This window comes from Sphaerodactylus townsendi, linkage group LG01, assembly GCF_021028975.2.
Source record: "Sphaerodactylus townsendi isolate TG3544 linkage group LG01, MPM_Stown_v2.3, whole genome shotgun sequence".
In the NCBI taxonomy this organism is placed as follows: domain Eukaryota; kingdom Metazoa; phylum Chordata; class Lepidosauria; order Squamata; family Sphaerodactylidae; genus Sphaerodactylus; species Sphaerodactylus townsendi.
Window position 1 is genome coordinate 63139243 of NC_059425.1, and position 12645 is coordinate 63151887.

Consider the following 12645-nt stretch of genomic DNA (forward strand, 5'->3'; position numbering starts at 1 on the left):
CCCCTTTTGGGTGTCCATAACTTTGGCCCCCCTAAACCAAACTGCACCAAACGTGGAGGGTATCATCATGACAGTCCCCCGATGATACCCTGAAATTTTGGTGCTGATATGTTTAAAAATGCGCCCCCTGCAGGCCGAAACGTGAAAAAAACACCAAAAAATAAAAACGCAATTCGGCTGGTGATCCGAATCCCATGGATTCGGATCTGTTAGGATTCGGACAGCTCAGATTCGGCCCCTGCTCATCCGAATCCGTCCGAATCAGTGCAGATTCGGTAAAAATTTGGATTTGGACTGTCCGAATCTCCAACCCAAAAAATACTGATGTTTGGGACAGCCAGTCAGAATGAGTGGCTCATCTTCAGCAACAGGATTTGATGGGGCAAAATCTTAACCTGTGTTATGTCTTCCTTTTCAGTTTTGCTTCTCCTATGACTATTTTCAATCCCAAGACTACTGGGGGATTCTACTTATCCCATGATGTGTCTTTTTCCCTGTGTGTCCAGTTGAGAGCATGGTTAATTGTGACTTTTAAAAAAAGGTTTGAACTCATTCTTGTCTATATAAAAGGCAAGGCGTATTGGTGACAACTCACTTTTTAAAAAGCTGAGCAGGTGCGCAAGTGGAGTGGGTAGGCCACGCTGATGCAAGCACATACAAGGTGTATTGGAGATGACTCAGTTTTCTAGAACCTGTTGTATTTTTTGCACAATGGGCTTTATTGCTAGTTTACATAAATGAGTGCCTTTCTTCCATGAGCTAGTCGTGAAATGACAAGACTGCCTTGTGTGAATGCTGTGTTTTGTCTCCTCTTGTTGCTGTTTTAATGTCTATGTTCTTGCCTTGTAAAAAGTTGTTCTTGGGGGTATTATTACTCTCTTAACATGAACCCTTTACTTGAGGGAGACCTCAAAAGAATACAGAGGAGGAAAGTGGCAAACCACCGCTGCTTAATCACTTGCCTTAAAAACTCCACCAGGGGTTGTTATCAGTCAGCTACAAATTGACAGCAGTTTACAAGAGCCGAGGAAAGACCCTAAACTTTCTTTTGGGGCTTTATCTGCCTAATGAGCAGTCTGGGCAATATGGTTGAATTCTCCATGCTTTCATTTCTGTGTGTGCACCTTCAGACAGAATGTGTTTGAAGAAAGGGCTTCCTCTGTGGGTACAATAATTCCCCACTGAGTAAGGGTGCTGTGTTAGGTTCCTTCCCTTCTATATATGGTTGAGGAAAAGATGATGGCAGGGAGGTGTGCTGGCATCATCTTGCCTTGATTGGCTGCTTCCTTGTATTGTTACATAGGGTGTTGTCAACATGCCATTCCATGACTGAAGGGTGTGGGCAGTGTTGCTTTAGATTCCAGTGAAGTTCCCTTGTTCATAGTTGCTTAGAATGGAATATTTCTCTCTCTCTCTCTCTCTCTCTCTCTCTCTCTCTCTGCTGAATAAGGCTAGGATACATATTAATTATTCCAGAGCTGGTATGTGGGATTGACTAAACTGCTAATCAATGTTAGAGGTGGGATTTTCAACTTTACACCTTTTAAACTTTTAAATACTCAAATATTGTCAATTTCTCAGTGAAACAAAGGTTTTTTTCTTCACAAAGCTAGTTTCAGTGAATATTATTTTTTCTTCACAAAGCTAGTTTCAGTGAATATTATTCACTGAATCACAGCTTTTTCTTGGAAAGACAATGCTTAAAATGACTTTTTAAAAATATGCTTTTAGAGATAGCTAGGGAAGTATGCCTCACTCTTTTGTGTGATGCATGTACTAATAAATAATGTTGCAACTTGCAGGAGTGCTAATTAGAGCCAATTATAATCTGACTGTTCTGTCCTGCCCTACACGGTGCATCTAAGCACTCCTTTTATTCTTACTCATCTTCATCTGGGATTATCAACATTTTCTGAATTCAGAGGACAGAATTTTAAAAGATATTTTGCCTGGGGAACACTGAATACATTCTTAGGTTATTATGATTCTAGTACTATCCACCTAATAGTCATAGATATAAAATAAAAATGATGCACAGTAGATAAGAAAATAATTGAAAAATATATTTATGTGGTAAACCTCCTCCCCACCTCCCACCCCCCCACCCCCCACTGGGGTCTAAACCATCCCCCCTATCCCTTCCCGGGTGGTGTTAGACCCGGACAATGCCCCTGGGTTTAGGGGCTGAGATGTTTCCCAGAGCTTTTTTACCCACAGGGTTGCTAAGCATGACTGCTGACCCCTGCCTTAGTTCTTCCTCGCCCCTCTTCTGCAGATTCCCTCTCCCTCCAACTCCTCCTCAGCGTGCTTCTTCCCTGCTCCTGGCTCCAACTCGCCCTTAGTTATACCCTCCTTCCATACTCCACACACTGTCATCCTCCACATCTCTCTTCTTTTCTCTTTGCACTTCATCATCCATTCTCCACCATGCTCTCCCTTCCTTCTCCTTAACCACATCCTGTCTCCCACTTCCTGCCCCCTTTTATCTCTTTCCTCCCCTTCTTCAGCCAATCTCAGTTCCTTCAGCCAGTCTGCCTGTGGAGCCTTCTTCCCTGTCAGGCTCTTCTGGGCCTTCTATTTGCCCCCTGGTCTTCGGCCCCTCCTATAGGGTGGGGGCTCAATGTCGGGCTTCGTTGGCCCTTTGCCGCTGGAACCTGGGCCCACCATTGGGCCTCCTCTAGCTGGCTGGGTTCCACTGGAGTCCCAGCCTGGTGTTTTGGTGCAGTGGCTGTGCCTTCCGAGGCCGGGGGCTCAGGCATCGTGTCCATCACTCCTTGGCCCGCTTGCCGCCTCACTCCTGGGTCCTGCGGCTGCTGCATACCGCAGTGAGAACCTCTGGGGCCTGGGGGCCGGCCAGGCCTGCTTTTTCCTGGCTGCAGCTGGTGCGAGCCCCCTGGGAGATACGTCTGGCAGGGCGTGTGGGAGGGTGTGTGTGGGCGGCTCAGGGCTGGTGATGAGTCCAAGGAGGGGCCGCCTGCCTGCCCCTGGACTATTTAATTAATTAATTAATTTTTACCCCGCCCATCCCCAAGGGGCTCAGGGTGGCTATACAAGATAAAACACAATTAAAACAAAAGAAACCTTAAAACATGGGGTTTCTTCTGATATAATCCACACATAAAAGGGAATTGATCCACTGAAATGACACAGCTAACTTTAAAATGTACTATTTGAACATATTAGACAGAAGTGAAACATATTTATTTTTGTGTTAGTAGATCTGCTTTATCTACCAGACAGTAGGCTCTCTTTATGTAAAAGAGAGGGTAATCAAACCATTTTTAACCTACAAACCATCTTCAAACCTACCAAGAACTAAGAGGAGAAACAGTAAGGATATTACAAAAAGCAAAACTTTCCTCCAGCAACATTACACAAAAGGAAAGAAATGCCATTAAGAAGTCTCAGCTCAGATCCAGAAATCATCATATTTCCAATTGATAAGGGAAATGCCACAGTAGTAATGAAGACTGAACAATATAAAGAAAAAATCAGAGAACTCCTGGTTCCTACAACATACCAAAAAACTGAAACAAGACCCAACCAAGAAAATCACTCGCCAAACCATCACATTGATTAAGAACTCCTCCCGAGCCAAACTATACACACATCAGCGACTCTGCAAAATTCAGAAGCTCTTTACACCCCGGTTATATAGAACTTCCCAAAAAAAATCCTTAGGACTCCATCCCACTCAGACCTATTGTTAGTGCAATTGGTTCCCCCACATATGAACTGGAAAAAATCTTCACAGTTACAAAGCCACTTTGGACACATAACACATGTTAAAGACTCAGCCCACCATTGAAAAAATTAGCAATCTCCATCTCAACCCTAGCGACAGACTTATCAGCTTTGATGTTATCTCACTGTTCACCAAGGTTCCAGTGAAAGACACACTCGCACTCATTGGCCAGATTTTTCCAGACAACATCACAGCTTTGTTTCAACACTGCTTAACAACCAGCTACTTCCAATGGGACAATGATTACTATGACAAGACAGATGGGGTAGCCATGGGAAGCCCCCTCAGCCCAGTGATAGCCAATTTTTACATGGAACATTTTGAGAAACAAGCCCTCAAAACAGCACCCAGGAAATCTGCAACTTGGTTCTGATTTGTGGATGACACTTTTACAATCTGAAGCCATGGCAAGGAGGAACTGCTGAATTTTCTGGACCACCTTAACAGCATCCCCCCAAACATACAATTTACCATGGAAACTGAAAAAGAAGGAAAACTGCCTTTTTAGATGTCTTGGTCTTTCGCAGATCCAGCCACCAACTGGGCCACACAGTATACCGAAAACCAACACAAACAGACTGGTATCTACATAAAAACTCCAATTACCACCCACAACAAAAAAGGGGCATAATCAAAACTCTGTCAGATCATGCAAAACAAATTTGTGAACCTCACCTCCTTCCTGATGAAATCAATCATCTAGACTGCAGGGTAGTGGCTACTCTACTACAGAAACCAGAAGAGCTTTAAGACCAAGAGAAACCCAGAGGACTGAGGACTGAGCCTACCACAGAAAAATATTTCTAGCATACATCAAGGGAATCACAGATCAAATAGGGAAACTGATGAAAAAACATAACCTACCAACCATCTTCAAACCTACCAGGAAAATACAGCAGATGCTACGCTCAGCAAAAGACAAGAGAGACCCCCTCATTTCTGCAGGAGTCTATCACATACCCTGCAGCTGTGGAAAGGTCTACATGGGAACCACAAAACACAGCATTCAGACTTGTATTAAGGAGCATGAAAGACACTGTTGGCTTAACCATCCTGAAAAATCTGCAGTAGCAGAGCATGTCCTAAACAAAACTGGACATAACATTTTATTTGAAAACAATGAAATTCTGGACAATTCAGAAAGTTACTATGTCAGAGTGCACAGGGAGGCCATTGAAATTCACAAACACAAAGATAACTTCAACAAGAAAGAAGAAACTCTGAGAATTAACAAAGCTTGGCTACCAGTACTTAAAAACACCAGAAACAAAGGCCAAGGACATGCTAAGTTCATGGACAGTGGAATCCACCCAGACACAGGATTTGCATTCACTAAGACTGTTGCTGCTTCAGGGAAAGCAAATGTGAATCACTCCCTGGACTGAAAAACCCCACCCGCAATACAATGCACTCTACCACACCTTTGCATAGCAAGTTCCACCCAAACACTTACTGATTGGTTCCCCACCCTGGAACATGGACAATATATACCCTACTAAACACTCCCTTCTCACAGACACAGTGTGTAACAGACTTTTCTCTGTGATACACCTCTGAAGTTGCCAGCCACAGATGCAGGTGAAACGTTAGGAATAAGATCTACCAGACCATGGCCACACAGCCCGGAAAACTCACCACAACCAGACCATTTTTAGTTTTCATCATTCTAGTAGCAAGCATAAAATGCATTTTAATTAGTTATACCATTGGTTCCTCTAGCTCAAAACTGACTCTCTGCTTGGCAGCAGCTCTCTAGGGACTCAATCAGAAAACTTTCACATTTTTGTAAAAAACTGTTAAAGCCAGGTTTGAAGAACCTGGGATCTTATCTATGCAAAGTATGAAGTCTACTACTGAACTATCCTTCTTGACCTGTAAGCCTCTATTGTATCACATGTAGCTCAGAAATACAATGTAGACTTTTGGTTTATAAATAAATGCCATGTACTGGATATATGAGAATTATGGATGTCAAGTGGCATAATAAGTTTGTTGTTGTTTTGTTTAATATAGCAGAAGATGTGATACCTGATGTAAGACATTAATAATGGTACAGAATGGGAGGGCAGAGTGGAAAGCGCAGAAGGATGAACAAGAGAAAGAAAATGCTATGTGGAGAGTTAGAACATTATCAGCAAGCAAAACACTGCCAAGAATCATGACACACACCTCCAGCTAAATTTCATCATCCACCCACCACTATAATGTTATATATTTGCTCTGTCCTCATACTGAATGTGTGTGTGTAAAGTGCTGTCAAGTTGCAGCTGACTTAGGACAACCCCAGCAACTTGCAGGCCTGCAGGGCCTGGGGAGGCCTGCATGGAGGCCGGGGGTCTTGGGGGTGGGGATGCCCATTACCAAACCCTACCCCCAGCCTCCGTGCTGGCTGGGTCCTGCCTCCCAGCCTGCATGGAGGCCGCCAGGGCCTGGGGAGGCCTGCACAGAGACTGGGGAAGCGGGATAGGGTTCTATCTCTATCTTCCAGTTTACTACCTCTTTCAAATATTCATTAAATCTGCAAATCTGAGTAGTCCTTCCATCCCCCTATCCATCTCATTTATGAAAAAAGTACCAGAACAGAGCTCTGTGGCATCCCACAAGACACCTCCCTCCAATCAGATGAAACGCTACTGACAATGAATCATTGAGTGTGGTTCTCTAACCAGTTCCCTATTCACCTAAAAATTTTAGAATCTAATCTGCAGTGCTACAGTTTACCTATTAAAACATCATGTGGGAACCTGTTGAAAGCTTTACTGAAACCGAGATAAACAAATGTCAGTGGCACTCCGATGATTCAGTAACCTTGTCATTCAATCAAAAAAGGAATCAAAGTTAGTCTGACAGGACCTGTTAGGGACAAATCTATGCTGGCTTCCCACCAAGTTGTCTTTCAGTTGCTTCCTTTAAAACCTGCTCCAATATCTTACTTGGGACCAAAGTCAGATTGTAGTTTCCTGGGTCATCTCTCTTTTTTCAAGATTGGGATAACATTAATCCTCCTCCAGTATTGTGGCATATCTCCCATCCTCCTAGAAGTCTTGAAGATGATGGACAAGGGCTTGGCAAGCTCTCTATAAAGTTCTTTGAGCACTCTCATGTGCATACCATTTGGCCGGGGGATCTGTACACATCCAGTGTAGCCTGGTGCTTCTTGAAAACTTCTCTTTCCATGACATCCAGGAAACTGAATGCCATTATTTGCCTATTATGTCTAGATGATCCTGTTCTCTTCTTCAGGGAAAAAATGGAGGCAAAATAGTCATAGAGCCTTTCTGGTTTCTCTCTGTCAGAGTTTCCCCATTCCTAACCCAAAATGGGTCTATTGCCTCTTTTACTGTGTTCTTACGCCTCTCATATTTGAAGAAACTTTTATTTTTGTAGTGAGCCTACAAAAATAGGGTGGGGGCTGCCAGTTCTTTTAACTATTGGAGTTTGCGCGGGCTTTTCTCAGTCTTGGCTTTGGCCAGGGAAGATCCCTGAACCAATAAAGCTGCTGTTCTTCAACAAGAGTTTTTGGGCATTTTCGCACACACTGTTTGTTGCAGATCTGGCATGTGAGGTCATTGCCGTTTCACACATTTGTTCGCACACACTTAAGCCGAAATGTGTCCCGACTCCCTTTCTGTACCACATTCCAGCAGTTGTTCCGCATTTTTCCTGTCGCTCAACACTTCTGCAACTTTCTGGGAAAACACAGTTTCCCCCCCACAATTTGGTGCCTAGTTGCGAAACAAAAGTGGAGCGAAAGTGGATCAAGCGGCAGCAAGGGTTTACGCCCACCATGTGACGAGATTTGATCCATCCAATGGGAGTGCAGCTGGGCGTTCTGGCTGCACGCGCACATTCCTTTGTTCCCTTTGCGTCTCACTCGACTTCTCCCCCCTCATCCCGTTCGGTCGTGTACGCCCTGTAGCTCGACCCACGAGGCCTCGTTATTGTGCACCCATTGATATTTTTTTTTTTTATACGGTATTTCGTCCAGCTCGTCTCCTGCCCCATTACAGCGGTGCAGCGTTTTAACCATTCTCGGTAGCGGGATGGGAGGAAACCCGGCGATGCAAAAAACAATCGGCAGCCATTTCGGGGAAGGCTCCAGGTAGGGGCGTATCATGGCGGGCGGAGGAGACGAAGGGCCGCATTGCCGTGTGGGGGGAGGAGGAAGTTGGCGCTTCGCTGAAGTCCACCTACCGCCCAACTTGGGCGTGTTTGAGAGGGTAGCGGTGGAAATAAGCCAAAGGGGGCACAACAGGGCGTCCGTTGAGTGCAGGACCAAAGGCAAAGGAGCTTTGAAAAAGGAACTTCTAAGCGGATACACAACTGCTGCTGCACTTCAGGGAATGGGCCTCGGACAATGCCCTTCTATGAGGAGCTCGAGCAGATGTTGGAGGGGGACAGGACAATCAACCCCCCACATCAGCTCAGGGCGACAGAGTGCATGGTGACCGCTTCTGCAGAGGCGGCCGTGAGGGATTCCACCAGCAAGGGGGAGCAGAGACTTGGAGACCATAGACACGAGACCCCTGCAGGTTTCCACCCCATCTCCTACATCCCAGGGTGAGTTTTCCTACATTTCTACCTGATACCCTCGGATGCAGCGCTTGCTCTGTTGTCCCTCTCTTGTGATGGGGCACTCCAGACTCCGCACGCATCACTTTTGTGGTGGTTTAAATGTGGTCCCCGCTCATGTCCTATTCCGCAGTGATGTGCGAAGATGCTTGAGAGGTTCAACACAATGCTGGCATTCCCGCGGTAAGCTGTTGTTGTCACAGTGCGCTGTGGGCTTCAAAACGAATCCTTAATTGCCCCCTTGCTCCTCTTTGCTCAACGTTTCTGCACGCAGCTGCTGAACTTTTACGCTTTGCGCCAACAGTGTCCACCTCTGAAATCAGCAATTCTCCGGAGGACGATGCCACGCAGATTCCTATGTCGCAGATGAGTGGTGAGTTCATTGGCTGTTTAATCTGCTGCTGTAAGGCCGTGCTTTGTTGGGTTCCCACGCCATCCCTCCATCACAGTGCACAAAAAGTGGGGACGGGTTAAGGAGCACAGCTACTCATGAGGGAATTTCCCCTGAAAAAGCATTGCCCTTTCAATGGTTTACCTCCAGGTCACAGGGGTAGGGAACCTGCGGCTCTCCTGATGTTCAGGAACTACAATTCCCATCAGCCTCTGTCAGCATGGCCAGATTTTTCTTCGTTTGATTCAGTGGCTTTGGGTCAATGCAAATTTGTAGTTTTGCCTAAAAGTTTCTTGACCACTAGCATGGTGCACAGGCACCCACACAACAACAAAAAAGCAAAATGCCCTCACCTAGCACATTTCTGACCACAGGCCTCAGCACAGCATACTAACTACAGCTGCAACCAATCACACTCCTCCTCAGTGGCATTCAACTCCCTTCCCCCACACCCCCACACAGCCCCTCAACACTACATAAACTCCAGCAACAACACTCCATATTTCAGTAGTACAGTGCACAGGACTGGAGTCTGTCTCAGAGGTGTCTGATGTACACACATAGAATGCATAGTGTTGCATTTTGATGATGGGTGAGCCATAGAGAGAGCATGTAGCCTCACTGATGGATCTCTTACTACTAACACCCAAGAGGAGGAGTAAAGTCTATGCTGTGTGGTTAACATTTAATTTTAGAGCCTTTATAAGTACTCTGTCTTTGGAAAGAAGAATTTCTAGTCCAGGTTCTGAAAACAGAGCTAGTTTATCCCCTGAACTGTATGTGTAGAACAGAAGATGCTGGCTGAGTGAAAGAGGTGGTGTCAGAGAGGGATCAGTCTAGAGAATTTAAACTTCAAGTGGGTCATTGCAAAGATGGGCCCTTCCTGTTGGCCCACCTTTACAATCCACCATTCTGACCTGCCTCCCTTCCCTGGCTATAGCTGGCTGGCAGGGGCAGTTTATGGGCTGCATGGCCACTTTAGACTCTCCTGAGCCTCCTTCTCTTTGCTGGGCAGGTTGTTGTGGCTGCCAGCCCAGCACATATTCTTGTGATACATACAGCCAGCTTGTCCTGGCCTCAGCGGCTGTTGGGCTGCTTCCCTGTCAGGCTCCTTTGCTGCTGCCGTAGTCCCTGCTTCTGGGCAACCCAAGTACAACTTCTGCCCTTCCAGTCTGGGAGGATGTGCTGTGGGGCGGGGGAAGGGGAATCCAGAGGTGCGGTCTCTGGATGCACCTTATAGTAAATATAATGAGGTACAAGGTTAGACAGTTGTATAAAATCCCCTGGAAGGTTATATATAATAAAACTGACCAACAAAAATATCAGTAGAAGCAAATTTCAGAAGAGCTAGGAAACATTCCTGCCTATAGGCAAAGCGGAGGTGGGAGAGACCCCTTTGTGACATCATAAAGTTCATCAGAAAGAACAGGGATCTCAGCTTCTAATGTAAGCATCCAGAAGCTTGGAAGCTTTTTTGGTACACCAGTTCTCACGAAGCTTGCTGTTGTTGGTTTAGCTTCTGGCAGATTGAGATATGCTTGCCCCTGGCCCCTTTCAAATTGCCCTTATAATTCATTTTAGCAACTGATTGCTAACGGATTTGTTGTGTAATTTCAGAAATAACCATTTGGGCTCTTGGCTGCCTATGGATTTTTTTTAACCTTTTCAGACAAAGCAGATTTTGTCCCAGTGGCATCGCAGGACTCCTGAATCTCTGCAGAGTGCTGTTTAAAATGTCTAGAGCACTTCTGAAAGGATTGCTCCCCCACCCTGCCTTTTTCTGTGGCACATTCCTTTTTGGCTATTTCTTAACATTTTGAGATTTGCACGATAGCTCCATAGCACCATACAATACCAATGCATCCCAGTGTTGGTGATTTAGCAATTTAGTGCTGCTGTAACATCAGCACTGGGATGAATTGGATTGCAATGTTAAAAAAATGCCAAAAAAGAATGCACTATGGAAAAAAAGCAGGGGGGAATGACACAACCACAGTTTGAAATTGCCAGAATACTTCAGAGTGCTTTAAAGATGGCTCATAGATTGATTGAAATGTGCTGTATGAAACACCCATCTATGCATCTCTTCACTCATCATGGGCCAACAACATATGACATCTGGTTTAGTATGGTAATCTGAAAGGGGCCTCCATTTTGTTCCTATGTACCTTACTACTTACTACTGCTAGCTTACTTACTACCACTGTAAGGAAAACTGCTGCCTGTTGGCTGCAAAACAGGGCAGCAGGAGTTTGTGGACAAATCTGAAATGTTGTATCTTAACAATATTTAATTCTACATTAAAAACAATGTGTGTGCTTGTAAAGTGACTAAATATTTGGGGGAGCAATGGAAGTGATTCTTTGTCAATTTATTCCTGAGTGACAAATGTTTTTAGATTTCCTACTGTGATGCTCTGTGCATTTTTAAATCCTTAGTGTTCATATTCTTTTAGTCCACACTCTGATGATTAAAAAGGACAGTAGAGGGCACCAAATCTGCATTATTCTTGTAAAATTTGGGGAGAAATCCATTCATAAAACTAAAGTTAATGCAAACATGGGATGGTGAGACACTGTTTTGGTTACTAGGGCATATATACAAATATATGGTAGATGATAAGGAATTCATGATAAGAACATTGAATCAAAAATGGGAGAAGGAAGGATTTCTAGACATTGGTAAAACTGAAAAATTAATAGATAGTTGGAAAAATATAAAGATCGAGAAATATATGGAGTTAGAAAGAAAAGTGATATTAAAATGGTATAGAACACCAAAACAACTGGCATATATGATAAAAGGACTTAGTTCCAAATGCTGGCACTGTGGAGACCAGGAGGCATATTAAAGCCATATGTGGATAGAATGTGCAGAAGTAAAAAAATTTTGGACAATTGTATTGTTATATATCCAGAAACTGGTGAAGATTAATATTGATTTAAATAATGACTTAATGTTCATGGGTGTACTGGAAGACAGAAGAGGGGATAAAAATATAGCTATATGTATAAAATAATGATTAAAGCAGCTCATGCAGCAATAGCCTTGAGGTGGAAAGAAAAGAAAAAAATGGACATTTCAGAAATGGCTAGAATATATCTGGGAACAAGTGACACTTGAAATTTTCGATATATTAACCAAAAATAAGACGTGGCAAGTTAAACAGAATGAAATGTTGAAGATATGGATAATATACGTGGACTGGATGAAAGAAGCTCGATTCAATGAAGAAATATGGGAGAAGAGGCTACAGAGAATGAACTTACTGCTGTTTGTGTGACAAAACTATGAGGAAGATGGAATGGGGGGAGGGAGAAAAGGGGGAAAATGTATTGTTTGAAAATGCATGAAGAAGGAAATTATTATAAACTGTAAAATTCAAATGATACAATAATTTTTTTTTAAAAAAGACACTGTTTTGGTTACTTCTTTCTGAATTTTTTTTGTAAATGGGACATAATTGCCTAAGCAGATAGAATGGGAGAAATATGTACCAATTTGCTACTAACCTTTTCAAATATTCAATCTAGTCTTTAATTTATATTTAATATTAGACGGTGTTCTTAGATGTTGACAAAATCCACAAACTGTGTTTGCATGTGCCCATTAGACATAAAAGCAACAAATAAATATCTTGGTATCTGTTTAACATTAAAATGCAAGACCTAAAATATCTCTAAAACTAGCGGGGCCCAGCCACACGTTGTTATGGCAATTGTCCTTCTCATCACAGTCCGCAACCCACGCAGATGTCCATGCAGGTCCAATGATCCGCAGCATAGCCTTTTGGGGTGGTCAAATGGAATCCCTCTTTCCCATTTCAATTCACATTGTTATATGGTGCTGTCTTGTTTTTTTAGTATAAGGTAATCCTTTCCATTCCACAACGGAACTGTCCAGAGTGCGAATCCTGCTATCCATGAGGCTGGTTGAC